The sequence below is a fragment of the Strongylocentrotus purpuratus genome, unplaced genomic scaffold, assembly GCF_000002235.5.
Source record: "Strongylocentrotus purpuratus isolate Spur 01 unplaced genomic scaffold, Spur_5.0 spur5_scaffold_21, whole genome shotgun sequence".
Lineage (NCBI taxonomy): Eukaryota > Metazoa > Echinodermata > Echinoidea > Camarodonta > Strongylocentrotidae > Strongylocentrotus > Strongylocentrotus purpuratus.
Window position 1 is genome coordinate 5,095,399 of NW_022145607.1, and position 17,452 is coordinate 5,112,850.

Consider the following 17,452-nt stretch of genomic DNA (forward strand, 5'->3'; position numbering starts at 1 on the left):
TTGTTATGTTATTTATGTTATTTGTACTTACTGTCTATGATATGTTAATGTATTGTTATATTTATACAAATGTGAGCTGTAAAACGATTGTTATGCCTTCATTTTATTTTGTGCATGACAATAAAGAAATTCAATGCAATTCAAATTCAATATCAGGTGCGTACGCGAGGAGGGGGGGGGGGGGGGTAACCCCCCTTTCTTATGTGTGTGTGTGTGCTAAAGGGTGACAACAAGAAGTGACCCCCCCCCCCCCCCCCCCTACGAACGAAAAATGGGTTGGCATAATTTTCCAATTTCCGGGACAAAAAAAAACCCAAAAATATGTGCTCTAGGTCAGTGAGGAACGGACTGAGAAGGAAGAGCAAGATGGTGAAGAAGAAGAAGAAGAAGAAGAAGAAGAAGAAGAAGAAGTAGGAGAAGAAGAAGAAGAAGGAGGGGTGGACGAACAGGGGAATCAGACGAACTCCATGAGGGAGGGAAGGAGCTGACATTGTCAAAGAACGATTAATACAAAAGTACAAGAAGGGAGAAGGAGGGGGGGGGGGGTAAGAGGACATTTTTTTTTTAAATTGGTCTCGAAATTTGAAAATTTGACATTTTTCTCTGGTGGGGGGGGGGGGGGTAAGGTCACCTTTTTTAGGTCAGCCATGGGCATATTTTTTAGTTAGGGGGGTTTAGGAGGGTTTTAGGGGGTTTACACACCATAAAAATACCAAATGGGAGGGGGGTTCAACCCCAAAAACCCCCTCCCCTGCGTACGCGCCTGATCACCACCAATATCGCCACCGTCGTCACCACCACCACCACCACCACACCGACAACAATCACCACCATCACTAGTACCATTTGTGTTTTAGACACCCTGTACAAAGATGAGTGTAATAGTTATCTCAAGAAAAATAATCGAAAGAAACTCCGTATCTTTAAATTTTGCCAGGAATAAGTGGTAAATCAAGTCTTTATTAGAGATCATGTACACAAAAACCAGGCCCGTCAACCCAGTGGGTTAGGCGGCAGGTTATAATGAACAATACATACAATAGCAAAGTACATTAACAATAACAATACAAGTTACAGTGTAATAATATATGTGATAACAAGGAGCACCGGGATAGAGGGAAAGGGAAAAGGAAGATGTGAAAAGGAGAAAAGGAGAAAAGGAGAGGAAAACAGAAGTGGTATAGTACAGAACAGGGTAAAAGAAGAAGATTGTAATATTACGGTGAGGAAGCTAGGAGATCCTCATACATGATACATAAATGAATAGTGTATAATTCAATCGAGATAAATTGCGTATTACGGTAAATATTGTTATTTTGGTACAGAATGGTTACAAGTTCATTGATAAACTAACAAAAAATGAAAAAATAATGTATATAGATTGATAAATTAAAGGTATTGATCAAATTGCCATGCTGGCTCACGTCTACCTTGGAATATTACATAATGTTCTATAACAAACACCTTGCCCATGAATTGAAATGTATAGTACTAATATAGAGATATCGACTACCACGAGAGGACTGGCTTTTTTTATACGCCACCCACCCAGGCGCGCCTCGGGGTGATAGCACCGGAGGCAAATTTCCCGAGAGCCAGTATAGAAACAGCCAGTCCTCGAGTATTAAAGCAGTCGATATCCCTTTTATATGCCGAATTCAAACAAAAATCTACCAATCATTCTTACCTTATCCTTTTAGGCAAAAAAAAAAAACATGTTTAGCATCCTGCTTTTTTGAAAAATAGGAAGGAGGAAGCCCTTTTTCCCCCTTTTTTTTTTCTTTCAAAATGGCCGCTCGGTACATTAACCCTGACAGTTGGGCTATTTTTCAAATGGCCGCCGACATTTTTTTAATTTTTAAAAAAAATAAGAAATAAATCCATTTTAGCAGTGTTTTTCATGTTTTTCATCTTTAAAGAAAAATCAACAAAAAAATTGCAAAAAAAAAAAGGAGGCGGCCCCCAAAAAGAAAGCAGGCGGGGACGCTAAACATATTATTTTTTTCTTTAATGGCCTTATCGAGTAAAGATTGGTTAAAACATCACGGAATGTTGCCGCGATTTTACTCTTGGACTATTAATTGTTTTGGGCATTTTTCGTTTCTTTACGGGAATGGCTAAAATCCGCACGACTGCAATTTCGACCAATCAGATGGCTAGATTTCTTAAGTGAGGTATATACTGAACTATACTCACACCTCGTCTTCACTGGATACCAAACAATATCTTGTTCATCATACTGGTCCCATTTTATTGATGATATCACATCCAAAAAAAAGGTACATGTATTCCCGCCTTTAAATAGAATGACTGCTATCAATATTATGTCGTCATTCAAAATAGATTGTTTAACATTACTCCTCGAATATATGAGCATAATATTATTATTGGCACGTACGACGCTAAAAGAAGATTCAACATTTAAACAAATTTATTTCCTTCTCATTTTATTAATTTGTTTCCTTTAAACGAAGAAAACAGATGTGAAAAGTATTCATGAGATAAAGAAAAGAATTGCAACGGCAAGGATATATTTAATAAGATGAAAGCAAGAGTAAAACCATCACTCATCAACACAATGAGAAAGATGCAAATGCAATTTGTGATATATACAGATAGGATTATCTAGAAGAAAACATATTAAGAAGCCTTAACCCTTAAATGGGCAACCAAAAATGTAATTAGCAATACCAGCTCTTTAAGAATACCAGAAAATAAGCAGAAATGGTGGGCCATGACAGCCGATGTCCTAAACACACCCGGCACTTGATGATGATGATGATGATGAGGGGGGAGGGGGTGAAAGTATTATCATCTTTCTTCTAGCATGCAAGGAATATTGAATTCCTAATGAATAAGTTCAAATTTTAATATTGAATCGATGTGATGGAGGGATGGAGGCAATAATAGATCTATTTAAATGCATGAAACAATATTCCTTATTCGTATGGACAATGATGGACATATGAATTTCTAAATAATAGATTATAAATAAGTATTGTAAATATTACATTGTCTATGAAAGTTTGATGTAAGTTCAGTATAGCTCAGACCCTGTATCATGTGATGTGGTTGACAAGGTGGGGCATCGGCAAACTAACAGATATAACGTTCAAATTATCTCATCTAAAAATGAATATCTCACCAATCACCAAAATTTATGTCCATAATTACAGTAGTATACGTATGGGGGAGCTGCAGTATAGGCCTAATAATTATATCAACATCAACATATCTAAATATCAATTGATATAAGGCTAGCTTTGAGCACTTTTAATCATCATGATCTGTCATTAATTTATTGCAGGAATCTCGCCGGATAACCTTTCTTTCTTTTTCAGCCATTATCGATCCACTGCAGGATAAAGGCCTCAGCATGCTGTCTCCAAATAACTTATATATAACCCATCGTGCCACAAGTACATCTTGAACGACGAACCAGGCACAAAGCTCCATTGTCATTGACACTCCTCCATCAAAATACAGACATACGATACATCACAACACATGTCGTCCCCCTGACAATATCCTCCTTGTGATGTACAGGACTGTGAATACAAAGTAGTGAAACATTGATATAACAATCAATGAGCAACAATTAAATTTGTTTTTAAGCAAGATATTAGACTTCATGCGTAATCAAGGAATATAAAAAGTGAGTTTATTACAGAAAGTTAGGAACAACACTGACACGAATTGATAACGTTTCAAAATTGCATTCTTGCCCTATGTAGTGATGTTGATCTCGTCTTATTCTCTGCTGTATATTAGCAGTCATATGAGAATAACAATTTCTTTCATGGGCAACAGGTACCGAACAGATAAAGGAAGATTATGACAGAAGAAAAAAATCCTGGATACAAAATAAAAACTTGAGAATGTTGCAGTTCTACTTGTTAAATATGATTACTTATTTTTACATATCAGTGAGGAGGCGATGATCTTATCAAGACACGTTTGACGAAACTTAGACTGTAACGATACAAGGGCTATTTAAACAATGAATACATGAAATAAGGAATTAATGGATGAGTGAGGGGTGAATAGACTAATAACAAAAAGTCCAGTTGCAATATATAACGCGGGTATATAAATCATTTATCACCATTCATTTCCATAAGTTCTTATCTATATTAGAAGGCTTATATTACACGTATTTTAAAACAAAACTATTATATTAATGGAGAGGAGTGGAAATCCTTTTCCAAAGGTGTCATATTAGGGATCACTTTCTTTGGAGCTGAATCAACTCTAAAGAAGTGATCGAATTACTCTTTTGAATCACAATTTTTCGCGTGGATTTCCATTTCAAACGATTCCAGTACATGGTTACAATGCGTATAAAAAAAGTCCACACTTTGAAAATATGCTCTAAAATGATACTTTCACTATATCTGCATGATTTCTATTACACAATTGCGAGTAAATAAGCGAATGCTCACTCAAGCGTAAAACATTGTCAATACTTTTAGTGCCATCCTATTGAATCGACCGTCATCCATTATTTTGTAATTAAAAATCATGCAGATATCCTTAAATGATAATTTTGGAGGATATTTTTAAAGTTTGAACCTTTTTTGTTACGTACTGTAAAGCACTATAATCTTATTGCGTATTTTACCTCGACATCGTTGGCATCTCCTGATGCACCCTGGCATGTAGCTTGTACACACAGCATGGCCAACATCAAGTATGTAGCATACACTCTCCGTGTGATTGGCGCCATCTTATACGTCACGTGACCTATCCACCATATGAAGCAAAGCAGAACAGTAGAAATTGTAATTTTTCCCTTTTTTCAAAATCAAGTCCTGAGTAATATTCAATATTGTTTCAAAATATCTTTATTTCGTACTGTTTACCACTCGCAAGTAAAATGTGTGCATGTACAGTGCATAGTTTCATTCTCACAGCAAAGAAGCAGGAGATTGTAATGTTTTTAAATTGCTATCATGGCAAGGACAATATTAAGAAATTGAATTAAATGAATTACCTTACACATGTAAGTCAGTGTGAGTAAAGGCCCTATCTCACTGAGCGACGAATGCTTGCGAACGTAGCGAATTTGGGGTTTCGCCAGGGTTCGTAAAAGGTTGCAAAGGTTTGTAAAAGGTTGCAAGAAAGTTCGCAAATAGTTTTTTTTTGTCGCAAAGAAATTTTGGACATCCAAAAAGGCGAACCCTGATTTTCGCCAACATTTGTCAGAAAAGTTGGCGAATCCAAATTCGCAACGTTCGCAAGCATTCGCCGCTCAGTGAGGAGACTAGCGCTCTTTAGTGATACGAACTCGGGACCTCCCGATTACGAGATCACTGGGCCCATGGGTGTCGATCGCGGGGGGGGGGGGGATATATCCCCTCAAATTGTTCAGGGGGGTGGCCTGTACAATCATCCCCCAATAATTCACCATCCCCCCCCCCCAAAAAAAAAAAAAAAAAAAAAAAGAGAAAAATTAATGGTGAGAGCCAATATGGGCTCTGTGACGAATTCGTGATGAGATCGGAGACAAGGAGAAAGATTTTCGGACATTAGTATGACTTATGAGATAGTTCACTAGTTGTTATGTTATTTCCTTTCACACTTTTTAAAATTCACGTTATTGTATCTTTATTTGTTTGTTTTTTCACTCATTTTATTTCCTGATATTTCCTAAAACATTTTTCAAAACGCGCTAAAAGTTACAGTCGTGTATATGTTTAACTCTTTAAATTTGGGCATTATTGCCAAGAAAAAAAATTATCAACCAATTCATCAATATAAAGAACTCTTAAAGGTAAAGGAAGGCATCTGAGCAAGAATATCACATGACTTTTGGCCAGTTCAATCTGAAGTGATTTTAAAAGCTATGTGGGGTTGATGATGCGCTTTTTCATAATGCAAGTAAAGTAATAAAATATTGTATCATTGAAGAGAAAGACGAAACTTTCAGTTTGTTCCCTGATTCATACTCAGTATCTATTTCGTTTTATTGATTTCATCCATTTCTTTGTTTATTTATATCTCTGCATGTAACACATTTGAAGAGCTATTTTCCGAAAGGAGCAAAATCTTTTGATATCAAATGGAAATAATGATATACAATTTCCTCTATTTACCTTGAACAAAATTATTAACCTAAATTACGAGAGAAATTATGAACACATGCATCTTTTAATAACAATTTTCCATAGACACTTGAACAAAATCGGGTAAACAAAGAGTTCTTTCTTACGTTACATCAGAGGCGGCCCTCCCGGGGGCAAGGGGGGCACAATCCCCCCCCCCCCAAAAAAAAAAAAAAAAAAAAAAAAATTAAAGCACCTGAAAAGTGCCCCTTTTTACATAGGAAAAGAGCCCCTTTAACTTTTTAAGAAGTGCCCCTTTTCACATAGGAATAGTGCCCCTTTTACTTTGAAAAGTGTCCCTATTAATTTGTAAAAGTGCCCCTTCCCCCTTTCAACTCTGATAAGCGCCCCTTTTATTTGGACACGTGCCCCTTTTCCTTCGACAAGTTCCCATTTTCATTTGCAATAAGTTTCCATTTTCCATTCTCATAAGTGCCCTTTTTAATCTCTAGTAAGTGCCCCTAGTTAGGTACGAGAAATGCCTCTTTTCACTTTTGATAAGTGCCCCCTTCACCTCTGATAATTGTCTCTTTTCCTAATGATAAGTTCCCCATTAAAAAAGAGCACCTTCCCCTTCTCATAAGTGCCCCCTCTCTGGTAATTGACCCTTTTCAGGTACGAGAAGTTACTCCTATTCACTTCAGATAGATGCCCCTTTCACCTCCGATAAATGCCCCTTTAAAATCTGATCGGTGCACAATTTTTTTAACTAATGCACATTTTCCTTTATTACAAGTGCCCCTTTTTCATTCACATAAGTGCCCCTTTTCATATCTGGTCATTGCCTCTTTTCAAATGCGATAATTGCCTCTTTTCAACTCTGATAATTTCCTTTTTAACAAATATATAATAATATCTTATAAATGCCCCTTTTCCGTCGACAAATGCCAAATTTCCTATTCTCATGACTTACCTTTTCCATGATCCCTGGTGAGTGCCTCTTTTTGAGGGTGTAAGAAATGCCCCATTTTTACCTCTGATAATTACTCTTTGTACTTTGTACTAACAAATTGTATATTTTCGCTTTGAGATTTCCCTTTGTAGGTGCCCTTTTTTCTTGGTGCCCCCCCCCCCCACGTTGAAAGTCGCTCGGCCGCCCCTGAGTTACACACATGGATCTAGTGCCTCTTGAAAATAAGCTATTTGTATGTACATAAACAAGCAATACAACATTATATTACCAGTTCGATATTTTGGAGAAAGATTATTATGTCACAACTTATTTTTGTTTCATTGAAAAGCTGATGTAAGCCTATGTATTGTAGTCAAACGTAAAAGGCATAAGATAGTTAAGGTGTTTTTGGAGGTTAGAATGTTATTAAGTTTGAAATTTTGTTTATAACACCCTTCCAAAAATAATGCAGCTTCTAAGACTGGTTATAGTTTTTAAAGAAAAAAATAGTGCTCTAGTCAGGGCCTTAGAGGAATATTAGGCTTATATTTTAGAGCAGGCCTTCTCAACTGGCGGCGCGCGCGCCACTTGTGGCGCTTGCGGTCAGTCGGAGTGGCGCGCGACTGTTGCAACAACAAAACAAAAACAGAAGAAAAAAAATACATATTTTAGAATTAAATACTAAGCTAAATCAAGAAGTTGCAGTCGAATTCGAGCCCTAAATGCCTGTTTTATTAACAAACAGGAAAAAAGGGGGAACTTGTCGTTTTTTACCATTTTTTACGAATCTAAAAGGTCTGAACAACAATTAGCTTACGATGAGATATTTCAACATTGCCAAAATCTGGAAACATCTAGTTTTTGTTTGTTTAATTTCACTTTATTTTGACATTTCCCGTGTTTATTGCACACAAAAAAAATACATATAAATATACCTCCAGTGTAATTGTACTCCGGAATTTTACTAATTTTTTTCACATCAATATGAAATTATAATTGATTATATTGTGGAATGAAATGGTGCTAAAAATGCCCCATTTGGGCCTTTAGAAAGCCCTAAATCTACCAGCTTCAGGGGGCTCAGCCCCCTGCTACCCCTGTTAGGGCTTCGCCCCTGGACCCCACCCATTTTCGGCTCGGTCACTACCCTCCCTCACAGCACAGTCGACCTTACAGGGTGGCACTTCAACTACAAATTCTTTTCGTTTTGGCTTGCTTTGATCCATTGCCGAAAATATTTTGGCACCTCTCATTGCCCCCCCCCCCCCCTCCCAACCACGGATACAAATCGACACCCTTGACTGGCCCTTTTGCTGCGTAATTATGGCAAGCCGTTTTAACAGTTATTCCTATATCAAGAAATAGGAATAACTGTTAAAACGGCTTGCCATTTATACGCAGCAATACGCAAGCCAAATACTCAAAGGTATGACCATGGACCTATTACGGATGGACATTTATCGTTTTCTTAACGAATTCATTGTGATTGTCTCCGTCAATTTCGTCTCAATAACATTCCGTACATATTTCTTCACTTTGATCTCATGATGGTCACCGCCAAAAAGCCGGGACAGAATCAAGATAGTGATTTTATACATGTTAATCTACATGCGCAGAAGATAATAACTCGCCTAAATCATGAAAAATAGATGTGCAGTCCTGGCTTATAATCGGAAATTGTTGTTCCGTGTACTGTACATGCATTTTATTTAGAAAAACATGTTAATATTACCAGATAGAGGTTATTTTTGGATTTTTGGGTTGTGATTTAAAATCCCGTTTCCCCCTATTTCCCCATAATATTCCAGAGTTACAACACACAGGGCTGATACAGAGCATGGCCTTCTAATTGTTTTATAAGGTCATAGGTGTGTGCGAAAGTTTGCAAATCAGTAATAATACATTTCATATCACCAAAATCGTCTGCTTTTCAACTTTGCTGCTCCCCATTGAGGATGCTTTTATTTAAGACACACTCTTACACAGCACACCATCCAAACAAAATACAAGAGAGGGAAACTGCTCCTTTGCCAATGAACGAAAATACTTAAAACGCAGTCGTTATTGTTAAAACAGCTGAATGTTCTCATTAAGATGCACATCATCAGAAGGCGGCGACTATCATTGGATGAAAGAAAGAATCACGTTGAATGTCCATCCGTAATAGGTCCATGGTATGACTGAGGCTTTATCTGAGCGGCAAATGCTTGCGACGAATGTAACGAATTTGGGGTTTCGCCAGGGTTCGTAAAAGGTCCCAAACATTCACAAATAGTGGCAAAGGATTGGCAAATAGTTGCTAAACTTCGCTAATACTATTGCTAACATTTTCTTATAGTCGCTAATAGTCGCCAACTGCCAAAAATTCGCAACGTTTGTAAGCATTCGCAGCTCAGTGAGATACCCCCTTAAAGGACAGTAGCGCTCTTTAGTGATACGAACTCGGGACCTCCCGATTACGAGATCACTGGGCCATCGCACCCCTCAGAGTTGCCGAAGCATAGCTCCTGATTAATGTACACTAAAAGCCCGCTGCACAAGAAGCGAAGAAATGTCTGAAGAAATGCAGACCTACGCTCAACAACTGAATTTACATTAATTATTCCCAAATCCAGACTCTCAACTACCAAGAAACGTTATACAGTGGCGGCTTCGAAAACGTAGAACATTCTGTTATTTTGTATAGAGTAGGCTTACTATACGGTTGCACCTTGTGAGAGGGGGAAGACTGAGGAGTCTGAAAAAGACTGTCGGTAATCTTTCTTTCTTGAGTGTGTGTGTAAGCCTACTGTATATCTACATCACCATGCAAGCCGATACTTATAAGCAGCATCTAAGGTATTCTTTGTTTTAGCGCTACAAAATAATCGATATCATTCTCAATACAATTACAAACTGACGCAGTCAGAAAGACATCTCATGTGCAACAGGAAGAACGTAAGGGCCTGCCTTTGAGCCTACCTGATTTCGATGCGGTATTCGAGTAGAATTCGGTGAGATGATGATATGATATGCTTTCTCGTAGCTTGATGTGACGAAGTGTCTCTATCCAGCTTTCTGTTGAAGTACTGTCTAGATAGCTTCTAGTATTATAGAAAATCGAAGCCTGCAATGACCTTCTGCTCGTAACCGACAAGTCACCGCATTCAAATTAAATTGAAAATAGTGCTCAACAACATGCTGGTGGATAAAACTTTCTAAAATGTTATTAAATATGACCTCGGAACACAGATTGATTATTTTTTATTCAAAATTTGAATCATCGTCAATGTCATCATTCTGGCATCTCTCTTTTTTAAGACCTTCTTGTCTGTGTATGTACTACAGCTAGATTTCATATTTGTTGATGGATTGAGTAGATGTCAAATCCTGCCGTTGGTAACCGACAAGTCACCACGTTCATGTATCTTAAATGTTCGTTTTGATTCATTTCCCTCCCATTTCTTTCTCCCTGTTTAATACTGATAAAATGTTCAATTTGTCCTTAATAATCAAAGCCGAATATTATATTCATATTTTCTTTATGCACGAGAGCGAAAGAGAGAGAGAGGGGGAGAGAGAGAGAGAGAGAGAGAGAGAAAGAGAGGAGGAGAGAGAGGGGGAGGGAGAGGGAGAAAGAGAGAATATATTAACTGACAATTATTGTGTACAACTATGAATTGCAACCTTTTTCAATATCATATAATTTGCTGCCAGTATTCAGAATCTAAATATGATGAATCCAAATACTATACCAACGATATGTCATCACATATGATATAGTATTTTTTTTGCTTTATTGTCACCACCCCCCCCCCCCCTCTTTTCCAGACTGGCCCTTACCATTCCTTACCAACATTTCTTCATTTATAAGCAAACTCGCTTTGTTCTGTTTTTGCTCTTTTGTACTTTTTCTTGTCTCTATCTCTCTCTCTCTCTCTTTTGTTATTCAAATTTTTTTCTTTTTCTGTCCATATTTACTTTGATCAACATGGCGTTTTGGCACTTGAGCTATCGTTGGATCGATGGATGCGGTTAACACCGTTCATTTAGTTCATTTTATTTCTTCTTTCACAAACAGTTGTACATCCATCGATCCAACGATAGCTCAAGTGCCAAAACACCATGTTGATCAAAGTAAATATGGAGAGAAAAAAAAAGAAATTTGAACAAAAATAAAATTCAATATGCACTGAGAGGCTTCAGTTGAAATCATAAATTCTCTGTGACTGGCTTAGCACTAGTTTCTGAGGGACCAGTCACTGAAGATCCATAATTTTACAGGTGCCTCGAACACTTTGAGTGCATGGTTCATTTAATTTATATCCTTCATCAAGAAATGAAAAACTAAGAATGTACACTATAAAGAAATACATCGGAAATCAATTATCAATTCACACCTTTATCCAAAATACACACAATTCCCCTCCCACCCACCCCCCCCCCCTCCCCTCCACACACACACGCTGTGCCTGCAAAGAGAGTTATCCATTCCACAGTAGCTGTGTGTTTTCTTTTATTGGGGGGGGGGGTGATTTTTTTGATGTTATGATTGATTTGAAATGTGTTTTTTTTAAATACTTTTTCCCTCAACAAACAAAATCGAAAACATTAATTGCATAATTAAGATACAACTTACAAGATAGTGCAAAATTACATTACATGAAACTTAATACAATTAGCCTTTACTTCTAACTTCGTCAATACAATATATGAAAGTAATAGCTTATAACAACTGTATATTTAATAATGTGTAACAGGTCAAAATTGTATTGTTTTCTACTAAGATTTCTGGTATGTAACTTGGATTTGGCTGGAATTACTGTTGGACTTAGCCGGGATAGAGTATTTATTGTTTATTCCGAAAACCTCGACATGAGACCGGAATCATGCATGGAAGAAATACTGGGGCGACTTCTAGGAACAGTAGGGTTTATCTCTCTACCTTTGTTAACCTCACGGAGAGGCCGGGCCGGGGAGGGCACGTTGGTAGCGAAAAGGGATTAGCAAAAAGCAAAGGTTATAAGATTTCTTTGTATTTTGCAATGTCGAATTCATGTATCTTAGGAGGTTCCTAAGATGTGAAAGGAATGTCCGTGGGGGCATGGTCGTTATGAAATATAGTTTGTAGTTTTACTGCTGCAGCCTTTGCAAGAGTGTGTAGAGGTTCTACAAGGACGAAACCTGCCATGACCATATGCTCATAAACCTTTCTAAAATTGTAATACATATGACCTCCGAACACAGTTTGATTATTTTTTAATCAAAATTTGAATCCTCGTCATTGTCATCATTCTGGCATCTATCTTTTTTTTATACTTTCTTGTCTGTGTATTTATTACAGCTAGATTTCTTATTTTTTGATGGATTCAGTAGATGTCGAAGCCCGCCGTTCGTAACCGACACGTCACCATATTTGTGTAATATTCAACGAATCAATCAACGTCAAAGAATTGATTTATCATCCCTCTATAAATAATTATTTCACATTTTAACATACCTACGTTCGTTTCCATCACGAATGAACATTTAGTAGGTATCTTAGATGTTCGTTTTGATTATTTTCGTACCCATTTCTTTTCCCCTGTTCAATACTGATAAAATGGTCAAGTTGTCTTAATCAAAGCCCTATATTATATTCATATTTTTTAAATATTTTTTTTATGTCCGAGAAAGAGAGAGAGAGAGATGGAAAAATAGAGAATATATTAATAACTGACAGTTATTGTGTACACGGTGAATTGCATCCTTTCCATTATGATATCATTCGCTGCCAATACTCAGAATCTAAATATGATAACTCTACACCAACGCTGTTAACCGCATCCATCAATCCAACGATAGCTCAAGTGCCAAAAACACCATGATGATCAAATATGGAGAGGGAAAAAATGAAATTTGAACAAAAATTAATGCACTATGCACTGAGAGGCTTCAGTTGAAATCATAAATTCTCTGTGACGAGCTTAGCACTAGGTTCTGAGGGACCTATCACTGAAGATCCATAATTTTACAGGTGCCTCGAACACTATGAGTGCATGTTACATTTGATTTATATCCTTCATCGAGAAATGAAAAACTAAGAATGTAAACTATAAAGAAATAAATCGGAAATCAACTATCAATTCACACCTTTGTCCAAAATAAACACAATCCCCCCCCCTCCCCTCCACACACACAGACGCGCTGTGCCTGCAAAGAGAGTTATCCATTCCAAAGTAGCTGTGTGTTTTCTTTTATTGGGGGTGATTTTGTTGATGTTATGATTGATTTGAAATGTGTTTTTTTTTAAATACTTTTTCCCTCAACAAACAAAATCGAAAACATTAATTGCATAATTAAGATACAACTTACAAGATAGTGCAAAATTATATTACATAAAATTTAATACAATTAGCCTTTACTTCTAACTTCGTCAATACAATATATGAAAGTAATAGCTTATAACAACTGTATATTTGATACATGTGTAACAGGTCAAAATTGTATTGTTTTATACTGAGATTTCTGGTATGTAACTGGGATTTGGCTGGAATTACTGTTGGACTAAGCCGGGATAGAGTATCTATTGTTTATTCCGAAAACCTCGACATGAGACCGGAATCATGCATGGAAGAAATACTGGGGCGACTTCTGGGAACAGTAGGGTTTATCTCTCTACCTTTGTTTTTCGGTTAACCTCACGGAGAGGCCGGGCCGGGGAGGGCACATTGGTAGCGAAAAGGGATTAGCCAAAAGCAAAGGTTATAAGATTTCTTTGTATTTTGCTATGTCGAATTCTTGTATCTTAGGAGGTTCCTAAGATGTGAAAGTAATGTCCGTTGGGGCATGGTCGTTATGAAATATAGTTTGTAGTTTTACTGCTGCAGCCTTTGCAAGAGTGTGTAGAGGTTCTACAAGGACTAAACCTGCCATGACCATATGCTCATAACCGACTGTAATTGAAAATAGTGTTCAACAACATGCTGGTGGATAAACCTTTCTAAAATTGTAATACATATGACCTCCGAACACAGTTTGATTATTTTTTAATCAAAATTTGAATCTTCGTCAATGTCATCTTTCTGGCATCTATCTTTTTTTTTAAACTTTCTTGTCTGTGTATTTATTACAGCTAGATTTCTTATTTTTTATGGATTGAGTAGATGTCGAAGCCCGCCATTCGTAACCGACACGTCATATTCGTGTAATATTCAACGAATCAATCAACGTCAAAGAATTGATTTATCATTCCTCTATAAATAATGATTTCACATTTTAACATACCTACGTTCGTTTCCATCACGAATGAACATTTAGTAGGTATCTTAGATGTTCGTTTTGATTATTTTAGTACCCATTTCTTTTCCCCTGTTCAATACTGATAAAGTGTTCAAGTTTTCAATATGATATCATTCGCTGCCAATACTCAGAATCTAAATATGATAACTCTTCATAATACACCAACGCTGTTAACCTTATCCATAAATCCAACGATAGCTTAAGTGCCAAAAACACCATGATGATCAAATATGGAGAGGGAAAAAATTAAATTTGAACAAAAGTTAATGCACTATGCACTGAGAGGCTTCAGTTGAAATCATAAATTCTCTGTGACGAGCTTAGCACTAGGTTCTGAGGGACCTATCACTGAAGATCCATAATTTTACAGGTGCCTCGAACACTATGAGTGCATGTTACATTTGATTTATATCCTTCATCGAGAAATGAAAAACTAAGAATGTTAACTATAAAGAAATAAATCGGAAATCAACTACCAATTCACACCTTTGTCCAAAATAAACACAATTCCCCCCCCCCCTCCCCTCCACACACACACGCGCTGTGCCTGCAAAGAGATCCATTCCACAGTAGCTGTGTGTTCTCTTTTATTGGGGGTGATTTTGTTGATGTTATGATTGATTTGAAATGTGTTTTTTTTTAATACTTTTTCCCTCAACAAACAAAATCGAAAACATTAATTGCATAATTAAGATACAACTTACAAGATAGTGCAAAATTATATTACATGAAATTTTATACAATTAGCCTTTACTTCTAACTTCGTCAATACAATATATGAAAGTAATAGCTTATAACAACTGTATATTTGATACATGTGTAACAGGTCAAAATTGTATTGTTTTATACTGAGATTTCTGGTATGTAACTGGGATTTGGCTGGAATTACTGTTGGACTAAGCCGGGATAGAGTATCTATTGTTTATTCCGAAAACCTCGACATGAGACCGGAATCATGCATGGAAGAAATACTGGGGCGACTTCTGGGAACAGTAGGGTTTATCTCTCTACCTTTGTTTTTCGGTTAACCTCACGGAGAGGCCGGGCCGGGGAGGGCACATTGGTAGCGAAAAGGGATTAGCCAAAAGCAAAGGTTATAAGATTTCTTTGTATTTTGCTATGTCGAATTCTTGTATCTTAGGAGGTTCCTAAGATGTGAAAGGAATGTCCGTGGGGGCATGGTCGTTATGAAATATAGTTTGTAGTTTTACTGCTGCAGCCTTTGCAAGAGTGTGTAGAGGTTCTACAAGGACTAAACCTGCCATGACCATATGCTCATAACCGACTGTAATTGAAAATAGTGTTCAACAACATGCTGGTGGAGAAACCTTTCTAAAATTGTAATACATATGACCTCCGAACACAGTTTGATTATTTTTTAATCAAAATTTGAATCTTCGTCAATGTCATCTTTCTGGCATCTATCTTTTTTTTTAAACTTTCTTGTCTGTGTATTTATTACAGCTAGATTTCTTATTTTTTATGGATTGAGTAGATGTCGAAGCCCGCCATTCGTAACCGACACGTCATATTCGTGTAATATTCAACGAATCAATCAACGTCAAAGAATTGATTTATCATTCCTCTATAAATAATGATTTCACATTTTAACATACCTACGTTCGTTTCCATCACGAATGAACATTTAGTAGGTATCTTAGATGTTCGTTTTGATTATTTTAGTACCCATTTCTTTTCCCCTGTTCAATACTGATAAAGTGTTCAAGTTTTCAATATGATATCATTCGCTGCCAATACTCAGAATCTAAATATGATAACTCTTCATAATACACCAACGCTGTTAACCGCATCCATAAATCCAACGATAGCTCAAGTGCCAAAAACACCATGATGATCAAATATGGAGAGGGAAAAAATTAAATTTGAACAAAAGTTAATGCACTATGCACTGAGAGGCTTCAGTTGAAATCATAAATTCTCTGTGACGAGCTTAGCACTAGGTTCTGAGGGACCTATCACTGAAGATCCATAATTTTACAGGTGCCTCGAACACTATGAGTGCATGTTACATTTGATTTATATCCTTCATCGAGAAATGAAAAACTAAGAATGTTAACTATAAAGAAATAAATCGGAAATCAACTACCAATTCACACCTTTGTCCAAAATAAACACAATTCCCCCCCCCTCCCCTCCACACACACACGCGCTGTGCCTGCAAAGAGATCCATTCCACAGTAGCTGTGTGTTTTCTTTTATTGGGGGTGATTTTGTTGATGTTATGATTGATTTGAAATGTGTTTTTTTTAAATACTTTTTCCCTCAACAAACAAAATCGAAAACATTAATTGCATAATTAAGATACAACTTACAAGATAGTGCAAAATTATATTACATGAAATTTTATACAATTAGCCTTTACTTCTAACTTCGTCAATACAATATATGAAAGTAATAGCTTATAACAACTGTATATTTGATACATGTGTAACAGGTCAAAATTGTATTGTTTTATACTGAGATTTCTGGTATGTAACTGGGATTTGGCTGGAATTACTGTTGGACTAAGCCGGGATAGAGTATCTATTGTTTATTCCGAAAACCTCGACATGAGACCGGAATCATGCATGGAAGAAATACTGGGGCGACTTCTGGGAACAGTAGGGTTTATCTCTCTACCTTTGTTTTTCGGTTAACTTCACGGGGAGGCCGGGCCGGGGAGGGCACATTGGTAGCGAAAAGGGATTAGCCAAAAGCAAAGGTTATAAGATTTCTTTGTATTTTGCTATGTCGAATTCTTGTATCTTAGGAGGTTCCTAAGATGTGAAAGGAATGTCCGTGGGGGCATGGTCGTTATGAAATATAGTTTGTAGTTTTACTGCTGCAGCCTTTGCAAGAGTGTGTAGAGGTTCTACAAGGACTAAACCTGCCATGACCATATGCTCATAACCGACTGTAATTGAAAATAGTGTTCAACAACATGCTGGTGGATAAACCTTTCTAAAATTGTAATACATATGACCTCCGAACACAGTTTGATTATTTTTTAATCAAAATTTGAATCTTCCTCAATGTCATCTTTCTGGCATCTATCTTTTTTTTAAAACTTTCTTGTCTGTGTATTTATTACAGCTAGATTTCTTATTTTTTATGGATTGAGTAGATGTCGAAGCCCGCCATTCGTAACCGACACGTCATATTCGTGTAATATTCAACGAATCAATCAACGTCAAAG

The 17,452-nt window shown here is 36.9% G+C and overlaps 1 long non-coding RNA gene across 1 annotated transcript; it reads right to left on the reverse strand.

Moving 5' to 3' along the window:
* Positions 1-1,981: 1,981 nt before the first annotated feature.
* Positions 1,982-10,176, reverse strand: LOC115927992. The gene is made up of 3 exons (XR_004065805.1): positions 9,958-10,176; positions 4,622-4,743; positions 1,982-3,548 (listed from the first exon to the last, which is right to left on the reverse strand). It is a non-coding gene; the product is annotated as an uncharacterized LOC115927992 (long non-coding RNA).
* Between the last annotated feature and the right edge of the window lie 7,276 nt (positions 10,177-17,452).